Source organism: Branchiostoma belcheri, unplaced genomic scaffold (genome assembly GCF_001625305.1).
Source record: "Branchiostoma belcheri isolate BF01 breed outbred unplaced genomic scaffold, Haploidv18h27 scaffold10, whole genome shotgun sequence".
NCBI classification, from domain to species: domain Eukaryota; kingdom Metazoa; phylum Chordata; class Leptocardii; order Amphioxiformes; family Branchiostomatidae; genus Branchiostoma; species Branchiostoma belcheri.
The window spans coordinates 3,031,093-3,037,238 of NW_017802380.1; positions in this window are offsets into that span (position 1 = coordinate 3,031,093).

Below are 6,146 nucleotides of genomic sequence, written 5' to 3' on the forward strand. Positions count from 1 at the left end.
TTCCACGGCATTCTCCTTTGTATTTAAAATAGAATGACTTATATAACTAAAGCATCCTAGTGGCCACACGGCTGATGTCATTGTAAGACTTTTGTACATGACAGGAATGCAGGATTGGGACCGTGCACGTTTTAACATTTCTTAAGGACATTTTTCGATCTTTTAAGACAGTTTCCAATCTCCAGTTTTGGACTCTTTGTAAAGAACATCGAGATTGTCCATGATGTACGTAATGGATCAGACGTCAAAGTGCCGAGTATTTTCTGACATCCAGTCGTATTAACCAATTTCGTGCCAGATACAATCTTATTCTTGGCCATTCTCAGATTGCACCTTTTGGCTTAAGGATCGATATTCTACAGGGCAAGTTTGCACCTAAGGGCAAAGTACGTGATTCTGATCTTCAGAAGTGCAGCACATGCGGATGTTTCCCCCCGTAGCTTTGTTCCGTCGATAAAGGTTAATCGTGTGTGTGCCCTTTCCAAATCGATGTGGACATACCGTGTTCTCCTTAAACAAAAGCTTTATCGTTCGAGGGCGATGTTGAATTGTGTGAATGGGATTTCCCACACCGCCCAAACTCTGACACTTGTGTGTTGCCTTTGTAGCAACGTTACCAGCGCGTGTCTCAGGTCAGAATGTCTATAGGGACACCTTCTATACCCCACGCAATGTAAATATACGGAGCTCAGTCTTTCAGAGATTATGTCGGTTTCAGAAGCTGGCGTTTTTGTGCTCCAAGTGGAGTCGATATTCCTTGTTGAGTTCCCCACATCCAATCAGTTAAGCCTGTGAATTGACGGGCTGATCAAAAGGCGTTACAGGAAGCACCGCAGATACTTTTCACTTGAGGTGGTTTCACCGCCAACCGGACCTGCTGAGATTAAAGGCGTCTCGTCGGAACTACAGAAGGCTGGCTCATGCCAGGTACAAAGTCCTCATGAATGCATGTGCAGGCAAACTGACGACGCGTGGACTCAAACTTTCAGGAGGATTAAGTCGCAGGTATCTTTATATCTTAATATCCTTACGTCTAAACTTCAAGAAAGAGAGAACACCTTTGCGCGTAGCCACCTTTACGGCGCCATAATTCCAAACAACAAAAGAGGTTATTAACCTTTACAGTGAAGATGTGTGCCCAGACGCACGCCGCCCATCAGTGTATCAGCCATGTCCGCAGGCCGCGGGCGTCTAGTCCACGTCAGGGCCAGACAACGTACTTCACAGATCTCCTGAGAATTCGGTAAGTTTACACCTTGTCCCGAAATGCGGCGGGAGCGAGGTGTTCCAAGAGGCAAATGTCAAGTCAATACGTCTAGCTTGATGGGGGAAAATCGTACATGAAAAGGCATTTGCTCCTGATAACTGTTAAAGGAACACCTTTGACCAAGACAAGCAAACACCCTCCTGTACGTTTGCTAGGTGACTAGGTGACAGTCTAGGAGGAAGCCAACATTCTTTGGAAAAAGAAGCGGAATACATAAATGTAGAACACGATAAGTGTGTGTGTCCCTGTGTGCGTGTGTGTATGTGTATGTGTGCGTGTGTGCGTCTGTGTGTGCCTGTGTGTGTGTGTGTGTGTGTGTGTGTGTGTGTGTGTGTGTGTGTGTGTGTGTGTGTGTTTGTCACTGCCTGTGTATGTACGTGTATGTGTCTTCGTGTGTCTCTCTGTGTATGTGCGTTTCCTCCTTTTCTTCTACATCATCCCTAGCCTTTGTACACCTGACAGTTAAGCTGTGCTGGAAGTTTTCTTTCTCTCCTTTTCCGTGAAAAGTTTTACTAGTAGACAGTTGTACTTAACAGTCTGCACGCCCGGAAGTCCCACATTATACCGTGTCGACATGCCTGACAGTGTATGCATAACCTGACCCCGGGGGTCTCTACCGGAATATCAAAATTTACTCTTCAAAGAGAGTTAAGACGAAGAAAATGGTCGTGCGTCAGGACCCCGGTAAAGTTCGCGCGCTTGGCTCGTCTCCCAGGCCCGCTCACGTCAGAGGAATGCTCATGAACGTCACGGATAATTGCGGGATTACATGGTGTGGGAGCGGGGAGAAGGAATCTGCAGGAAACCATCAACCGAGGCGTGAAGAGCGCAGGAGTGATGCCCCAGTCTTCTTATCTTCCTCTTCCTGATTCTTAGAGAGAACTGTCGCCGTGACCGTGACTTTGTAGAGAGAAGAAACTCCCAAACTTGTATGCGTTGAGTGTTGTTTGTATCTGTATCTGTGGAAGAGTGCATAGTGATTTCTTAGAATCAGTGTCTTACTCGGAAAAGGGTGGGGTTACAGCCGGCGTGAATGGATCAAAACTTGAAAGTCAACAGGTTTGTTCCGGAAAAGAGTTTCTGGCCCTTGCTTCTCATATTAAAGTCCTTGCCCACAGTTAGTCAACTTGATATCTGCCTCAGGGAGACTGAGAGATGCTGCTTTCCTCTTGTTATTCACGTCGTCACCTCGAATGGCCTTCATGATAAGGCCTTATTACGTGGCGACCTTCAAGTGTATCCCCCTCTTCTACTTGTTGCTTAGTCGACTGATTCCAGAGTACCACCGGAAACGATAAAACCCCGTTTGCAAGCGCGCTTCAAGTCCAACTTGTCCTTGTGCTCTGAGGATAGTGTCGTGTTAATGATATTCCAGTAGTGACACTGTACCTGTGGACAGAATTCAAATGTAGGCTTACCATGCCGAGACGCCGCATGTACAAACATAACCTTACACCTTGTGCCCCTCAATACGCAGTCTTATGTTCATAAAGAGTGTCTACGATTTCCAAACATTTCTTCATATCGTTTCTTCATATCGTATCTTTTATCAGATTTAGTTAAGAGTTACTTCCTGTCTAGCACACGTAGATCGTCTCCATGCTGGAATAGCTCAATCACGTATGACTCAGTGGCCTTCATAAAGCAATATTTCTTCACATCTCATATCGGATTTAGTTGATGGCAATTTAGACTCGCTGTCTATTATATTCTCTTCATGCTTGAATGGCGCAATCATATATGACTCAGTGGTCTTCATGCAGTGAGGTGGATTCGCAAGTTAACAGAGCGTCAAACCCAAAGCCTTTCTAGCAATGAGAGGACATGTAGTCTAAAGACGGACATCTTATACTCAAAGTCTAATAGATTTTTCATGAGAAGCCTGTGAATGAGATTTCTCACAGCACCCACACTCTGAAATTTTGAAAAGCTTTTTTATATCATATTTTCAGTTTTCACAAATGTAAAACCTATCTATAGCCAAAAATGTGGGTATAACCATTGGGAATAAGATGACAGCTGTGAAAAGGAAGTTAATCTGGCGAAGTTCCTGAAGCTGGAACTTCTACAGACACCTTCAATACCCGAGTACACTTGGAACTCGTATGTATACAATGGAGCTCGGTCCTTGGCATTCACAGAGATTATGTCGGTTTCCGAAGGTTTTGCTCATGTTTTTGTGCAGTGTGCACTAAGTGTCGATATTCCTTGTTGAGTTCCCCCACATCCAATCAGTTAAGCCGGCGAATTGACGGGCTGATCAAAAGGCGTTACAGGAAGCACCGCAGATACTTTTCACTTGAGGTGGTTTCACCGCCAACCGGGCCTGCTGAGATTAAAGGCGTCTCGTCGGAACTACAGAAGGCTGATTCCATAAAACTCGTTTTCTACAAGCGCTTCAAGTGGGCTTTAGGGTACTTGAAGTCCAACTTGTCCTTGTGCTCTGAGGATAGCGTTGTGTTAATTATATTCTAGTAGTCGGAGACAGCTCATGCGTACAGAATGAAATATAGGATATAGTGAGGCTTAACATGCAGAGACGCCTGGTGTATACACATAACCTTACACACTGTGTGCATCAATAGGCAATTGTGCACATAACTAGTGTCTACATTTCCAATTATTTCGTCATATCTCTTATCAGATTTAGTTGATGGAACTGGGTACTATCTGTCTACTACATGTACATGTAGATAGTCTTCATGCTGGAATAGCTCAATCATGTATGACTCAGTGGCCTTTATACAGGAATATTTCTTCTCATTTCTTATCAAATTTAGTTGATGGAATTGTATACTTGCTGTCTACTAGATACTTATGATACTGGAATAGCCCAATCGCGTATGACTCAATGGCCTTTATATAGGTACGGTGAGGTACATTTTCAAGCAAACCAAAGTCTTTTTTCACCGATGATGGGACAAATGCAACTTTAAGGTGCATAACTGATACACTTTAGTCCAGCTGTGGTTATTTATCCCAATTTTTTAGCACCATATTTTTTTTTATTCTAAAAACGTGCTAGTCACATTGACATGGGATATTTGTTAAAAAGCATGCCATCCCATTTTTTTACTAAAAGGTATATATTATGCAATCTCTTTTTAGTGAAAAAATGGGATAACACCCCTGCCATCCCATTTTTTTACTAAAAGGTATATAATCCAAAATCCTTTTAGTGAAAAAATGGGATAACACCCCTGCCATCCCATTCTTTTACTAAAAGGTATATAATCCAAAAACCTTTAAGTAAAAAAATGGGATAACACCCCTGCCATCCCATTTTTTTACTAAAAGGTATATAATTCAAAAACCCTTTAGTGAAAAAATGGGATAACACCCCTGCCATCCCATTTTTTTACTAAAAGGTATATAATTCAAAAACCTTTTAGTGAAAAAATGGGATAACACCCCTGCCATCCCATTTTTTTACTAAAAGGTATATAATTCAAACACCTTTTAGTGAAAAAATGGGATAACACCCCTGCCATCCCATTTTTTTACTAAAAGGTATATAATCCAAAAACCTTTTAGTGAAAAAATGGGATAACACCCCTGCCATCCCATTTTTTTACTAAAAGGTATATTATGCAATCTCCTTTTAGTGAAAAAATGGGATAACACCCCTGCCATCCCATTTTTTTACTAAAAGGTATATAATTCAAAAACCTTTTAGTGAAATGGGATAACACCCCGTTCATTCAACCATTAGCTCGCAGTGACCGGTCACCAGTCACCAGTCACCAGTTGGGGACGGAACTATATCTTTGGGGGGGGGGATCTGGTGCGTTGGGGGGGGTGAAAAGAAAATTGGCACATTTTAATACAGCACCGAAAAACGCATGCTTCAGCTTTGTCAATTTGGCACGAAAAATTCACCATGTACGGGACCTACACCTGCGCGTCATCGTCACTGTGTATTTGAGGCAATGCCCAGGGGCAATGCCACATTTTTGTCCTAACCGACGCGGGACAGCGATGACAGGCGCTGATAGCTGACCGTGGACAATTATGGGGGAGGAGGCATCTGAAATTTCCCGCACAAAAGCTCCTTTTCGTGATTACCAGTTGTTTGGCAAAGGTGAGTATCTGTAAATGAAGTATAGAATGCCTGTTTGATATAATATCGTTTTGATCTGCCTGTCGTACCTCGCCAAAGAGTCACTGCCTTATACTATGTATAGCCTTCCTTATAGCCTGTGTACCATCCTACATGTATTTGTATGCCGGGGGTCACTCGTCACACTCGCTAATCCCTAACAAGTGTAATGCCATTGTTTGTTTTTGGTGGTGTACAGGGGGGTCAGAAGTCATGATCTCAGTGTTTCCATGGATCGCACTTATTTTCGCTGGTAAAATATTAAATTTTTGGACTAGATGGACAATTTGGAAGTTGGACTACCCTGTCAATACGAGTTTGCAATAGTTGAACACTCAAGTAGGTGATTTTTGACAGCTGAATTCTTGTATTTTTAACATATCTTCCAATGGAGGCTGGTATTAGTGTCCTGTCCCCGACAAGCGGGCGCTCCAAGGGCTGTCTGACGTTTTGACTACGAAGACTTTTAAAATCGCCCACAACGAAAAAGGGCTTGCAGGCCCTGGCCTTATTTGAGATTTGCTGAGTGATATTAAATACCAAGGTACAATCCACAAAATAATTAAACACCGACATAAAGTGGCCTGCGGTTACGTTTTAATGCCCTCTTTATTTGGCCCTCTGCGGAGATCTAGCGAACTGCAGACGTCTCACCCCAGAAGATCGGCCGGGGCGGAGTTAAAAATGACCAAACACAAAGATAGACGGTATCCCTTATTTTCTCGCCTTAGTTTTGGCCGCTATTGGTGGGCGAAGATCATAGCTAATTATGTTTATTTT